The sequence below is a fragment of the Phoenix dactylifera genome, chromosome 1, assembly GCF_051530095.1.
Source record: "Phoenix dactylifera cultivar Ajwa chromosome 1, Ajwa_hap1_PhDact_Kaust_v1.1, whole genome shotgun sequence".
Lineage (NCBI taxonomy): Eukaryota > Viridiplantae > Streptophyta > Magnoliopsida > Arecales > Arecaceae > Phoenix > Phoenix dactylifera.
Window position 1 is genome coordinate 63838121 of NC_143190.1, and position 5835 is coordinate 63843955.

The window sequence follows — 5835 nt, forward strand, 5'->3', positions numbered from 1 at the left end:
ATCTTGATTAAACTTAGTCTTGTATATCCACTTCACTTCAATTACATTTCTTCCTTTAGGCCGATCAACAAGCTCCCATGTATGGTTTTTTCTATCATACTCATCTCTTCTTCCATTGCCTTGATCCAAACTTCTTGCTGTTTTGCTTCTTCAAAGCTTTCAGGTTCTAGGACAGAGAAATTGCATGCCTCATACACTTCACTCGGACTTTGCATCCTTCTTGGAGGACTTTTAGGTGAAGAGTTGATGGGCGAAGACAATCCCAAGCTTGAGCTTGGACTTGATGGGGCTGTAAATAATTGAGAGGAATCATCTGAAATTTTTGGAGTATTGTGCTCCACTTCCCATGTTTCAGATGGAATCTCCTACACTCTATTGTTAGTCCACTCCCATGAAACTTTTTCATCAAAAATAACATCTCTACTGATGATTATTTTTTTAGTTTCAATATTATAAAGCCGATACCCTTTTGTCTTTAAGTTATATCCAACAAAGATGCACTTTTCACTTTTCATATCAAACTTTGCTCTCTTCACACTAGGAATGTGTGAATAGCAAATGCAACCGAAAACTTTGAAATGCCTTACGGATGGCTTGACTCCGCACCAAGCTTCAATTGGAGTCTTGTTCTTCACCGCCTTTGTTGGACTTCTGTTGAGAATATAAGCTGTTGTATGAACAGCTTCAGCCCAGAAGGTTTTTGGTAAGCCTTTATCATTTAACATTGAGATAGCCATATCCATAAGAGTCCGATTTTTGCGCTCGGCCACTCCATTTGTGGGTTGTATCCTGCCGTCAGTTACTTCCAAATACCTTCATCTTTACAATATTCTTCAAAATTTTTTGATGTGTACTCGCCTCCCTAGTCACTTCGAATAGTCTTAATAGTCCTGCCACTTTGTTTCTCAAGGAATGCTTGAATTTCTTGAACACAAGAAAGGCCTCTGATTTTTCCTTCAAAAAATAAACCCAGGTCATCCGAGAGAAATCATCAACAAAAATAAGAAAGTACCTGTTATGATTCAAAGAGGGAGTTCTCATTTGTCCGCATAAATCCGTGTCTATAAGCTCCAATGGTGCCTTTGCTCTCCATGAGCTTTGTTTTGGAAATGATCCACATTGTTGCTTGCCCATTATACACCCTTCACATGGATCCAAACTGATTTCAATGTCTGGCAGCCCATTCACCATATTTTTCTGCTTTAATAGCTTTAGCCTGTGGAAGTTTAGATGACAAAATCATTTATGCCATAGCCAAGAATCTTCAACAACTTCTCCTTTAAAAGCTGAAACTGATTTATACTTGAATTCAACAAAAAAATTTCTGTTCTTGGCCATCTTGATAGATGCAATTGCCATAGTCTTATTTTTTCAATCTAAATTATGCAGCCATCATCTTCAAAGCAGAGACGATAGCCATTTTCCACTAGTTGCCCAATACTTAGCAAGTTCTGTTCAAGGTTTGGAACAAGCAAAACATCATGAACATGCTTTGTTCCTTACCTAGTTTCAACAGCAATGCTTCCTTTTCCTTTGGCTTGTACAATAGCTCCATTTCCCAACCGCACCTTAGGTGTGACTGTAGTATCAATACCAACAAATATTTTTTCATTTGGTGACATATGATTACTTCACCCACTATCTAGGTACCATACACTATTCTTTTCTTCACAAGCTACTTGGCAAGCATAAAATAAATTTCCCTCATCATCATCCTTTTGCTTAGTGAAGTTAGCTTGACTGTTTGTCTTAAATCTGTAATTTTTTCAATATACCCAAACTTCTTACAGTGATTGCATTGAGGCTTCCCATGATGCCAGCAACTTGATGTATCATGGTTTGTCTTTTTGCAAGACTTACATGACATTTTAGAGTCATTAGAGAACATACCTTTCTCATATTTTTCTTCTTCCTTCTTTGAGTCATTCTTCTTCCATCTTCTTTGTTGATTGCTTGAATCACCTTTCTTGAAGGATCTTTGAGGCTTCAAGCTGAGCTTTGATTGAAAAGCATTTTCAATCGATTGGTCAGAATGCCATTGTCTCCTCTGCTCATGAGACTCCAAGGAACCCATCAATTGCTCAATAGATAAGGTGCTTGATAAGTGCTTAATAATTTATAATTTAGTTACCTTTCCATAGCACTTATCAATATTTTTAAACTGATAAATACATATTTTACCATGAAATTGAACAAACATTGAAGTAAGTTTAAAATATGGTAATTATTCTCTTAAACTAGATTCTGAACTTGTCTCTCCCTTGGTTGCAATCTTTCATGAAAATTACAAAAAAATATATAAGGAGATTGTGTTGACCCGACTAAGGTTATAACTAAATGGGCTTTGGTCCTGATTTGATTGAAAGTTATAATTGTATAGAAAAATATTTGATTAACTCTTTTATTAAGTCACGGTCTGATCTGGTTGAGTCCAATCTGAAGCAGTTTAGTAAGAATTAAATGACATTGGGCTCGAGAACGAGTTCAAGCCAAATCAACAATCATGACCCACTTCAAACCCAAAGTAACTCCCAACCAATTCTTTACCTGCCTTCATATAAAATTTATAAATTTAAAAAACAAAAAAAAAGAAAATAATAAATATAATAAAATAAATAAAAATAATTTCGGGGAATTCACTGTTCATATGAACAGTGTCCCGTGAAAACACTGTTCATATGAACAGTGTTACAAAAAAAAATAATAATGTAAACAAGAAGCCACTGTTCATCTTCTCCCCCGCAGTGCATCCGGGCCGTTCCTCTTCTTCCCATCGATTCCGCCTCGTCCTCCGCCTGTGACGCAGCCCGCAGCCGAGACCCAGCTCCGCCATCAAGCCGCGTCGAGGCATCTCCCCGTTGATCCCGCGGCCACCCACCATTCGGAGCGATCCTCCCAGCAGCCGGAAGTCACCCATCCGTGATCAAGGCAACGCAGCCATCTTCCTTCCTGCCTCTGCAACCACGGATCCATGTTCTCCACTCTTCCGGATCTCCAGCTCCTTTCAACGTCCCCGTGATCCCAGCGATCCTGCTTCCAAGTTTAAGCACCAGTCCAAGTTCCCAGCGTCCGTCTGCAGTGGTCCTCCAGCACCATTTCTTCCGCCGGTGATGCATCCCACGCTTCAAGCCTCCGCGTCTGCAAGCACTGTGACCCAAGGACCCAGCACCTCTTCCGTGATTTCCTCCCGTCGATCAAGCTCCCATTTCTTCCGCCCGTTTCAAATGCAGCTGGTGATCCCACGGATTGACGCCCTCCTTCCGTTTCCAAATCCCAGCCCCCAAGCAATCGGATCCCCAGCAATCACGCATCCTCTCCCTCTCGATGCTTCAACGATTGATCTATAAAAGGGAGAGAGGGAAGAAACAGAGGGAGGAGGCTCGGTGGAGAAGAAAGAAACAGGGGGGCTCTGTTTCGGTGAAGAAGAAGAAGAAAGCCGAGAGAAAGAAATAAAAAAAGAAGAGAGAGGGGAGGAAAGAGAAGAGTCTTGGATATTTTGGGAATTATGGGAGGTGATCAACTTCATTTGAGGATGGGAGGTCGTCCGGAAGCCATGCTCGGCTAAACATCTAGTCTAGGGCTGGATGAAGCCCTAGCAATGTATCAGGGCATTGTAGTTCTTATTTTTATTATTATTTTGGAGCTTGTTTAAATTCTTATTTTCAATGAAATATTCCTTTATGATATTTAAACTTTGAGCATGCTAGTTACTAATCATGTTTGCTAAAGTAGTCTAAGATGATCCATGCCTAGGAAGATGAAGTGTGCTGCATCCTAGATTAGCATACTTAGGTAGACACTTCATGCTATACCGAAGATGGATCTTCCTAACACTCTTTATGTTTTTATTTTAAAAGGCTTATAGCCAAAATTGCATGCCTTCCAAAAGATAAAAATTAAGAACACAATCCTTGATGCAATGCTATGTGGTGGATTCCAAACCCTAGATCTATTTACTTTGATTAAATTTCAATTCGTACTCATAGATTAACTTAGTTGAATCAAGTTAGCAAATCCTTCTTTTTGATTTATTTTTAAAAGAAAAATAACTTGTCTCCAATCCCTGTGGACCGACACCCGTAATCACTATCCTACAGGATACGTGCTATTGCGTGGTTTATTTTCAAAATTGAAATAACCGATCAATTTTTGGCGCCGTTGCCGGGGATTGCTAGCATAGTTATTTTTCTTATTAAAAAAAAATTATTTAAAAATTAAAAAAAAAATTCTTTTAAAAAAAAATTCTATTATTGTTACTTTTCTTATCTTCTTTTTCTCCCTTACTAATTTTTATTTATATTATTTGATCAGGAATCGAGGAAAAAATCTGGGATGATCAAAAGGAGAACTGCCGGAAAAGAAATGTTGTAGAGGTTTGCAAAAAAAAAAAAAAATTAAATTGCTGGGGAAATTCCCTTTGGTAACCTCTAAACTTTTCTTATTTAAATTAATTATTGGTTTGAAATTTTGTGGTGATTGTTTGATTTTAATTATAGCAAAATTGTGAATGCATGCTTGATACACATACACAAATCAATTTGCACATAGTAAGGGCAATCACCCCAACAAGATAAGAGCCGGATTTCATCACCGGACTCTTGCCCAACTTAGGTGAACTCAATCTCACATAGTGTCATCTTTAATTAAAATCAATTAGACGTTGGCTCCTAGGGACATTCGAGCTCAATAGGACGAAGATCACCGAAAGTTGCACCAATTTCGCTCTGTGGCTTAGTTGATGTCTAGGCAAGCTTTGTCCCTATAAGGGAGACAGTTCATCTGTTCGAGGCAAGTGGGTTTTAAGTGGGACCTTTGCGAACGCATCGTGACCCCTCCACTTACCTGGGAGCTTACCTGGTCAACTCGGTTCATTAGACCGGATTGGAGGCTTAGGTGACCTCTTCAAACCAGTTAGGAGCTGTCTAGTGATTTTAGGACAAAGACTAGGATTGATATGCTTTTCTCTTTTATTGCATGCTTGATTGATCAAGTACTAGTGTATGCACGGTAGTCGTTCTAGAGTACAAAATCTATTACCTTTTGACCCTGAAATAGAACGAACCCTTAGGAACATTCGAGCTAAGATCAAAACATTAGGATCATCCCCACCTCTTAAGATGGCTGAAGAACAACCCAAACTCTTGAGGGAATACTTTACTCCCACTATTTATACTTCCCCATCTTGCATTCGATTACCTGAGGTAGCAGCTGTACAATATGAAATAAAGTCTAGTGTGATCCAAATGCTCCCATCTTTTTATGGGCTCACCAATGAAGACCCATATAAACACCTAGATGAATTCCTTGAGATTTGCACCACTGTCAAGATTCAAAATTTCACTGATGATGCTTTAAAACTTAGATTATTCCCCTTCTCCCTTAAAGATAGAGCCAAACAATGGCTGAATTCTTTAGAAGCTAACTCAATTCGTTCTTGGGATCAAATGCAACAAGAATTCCTTAAAAAATACTTTCCCATAGGAAGAACGAACCAGTTTAGACGTGCCATTACAAGCTTCTCCCAAACCGAGGGAGAAGAATTTTATGAAACTTGGGAGAGATTTAGGGACCTAATCCGTAAATGCCCTCATCATCAAATACCTAAGTGGCAGCTAGTGCAATGTTTCTATGACGGTTTGACGGAACGAAACCGTCAGATGATCGATGCTGCATGCGGGGGGACTTTCATGCTTCGAAATGAGCATGAAGCATGGCAACTATTTGAAAATCTTAATGAAAACTCCCTCCACCATGCTTCGTGTTCTCGTCAAGCATCCCCGAATTTTCAAAGAAAAGGGGCCATTTGTGAAATAAGTCATTCTATGGACCTGTCTA

The 5835-nt window shown here is 39.1% G+C and overlaps 1 non-coding gene across 1 annotated transcript; it reads right to left on the reverse strand.

Annotated features, from left to right (window-relative positions):
- Window positions 1-5493: 5493 nt before the first annotated feature.
- On the reverse strand, window positions 5494-5599 carry LOC120104825 (small nucleolar RNA R71). Its single transcript, XR_005507188.1, has one exon. It is a non-coding gene; the product is annotated as a small nucleolar RNA R71 (small nucleolar RNA).
- Window positions 5600-5835: the final 236 nt, after the last annotated feature.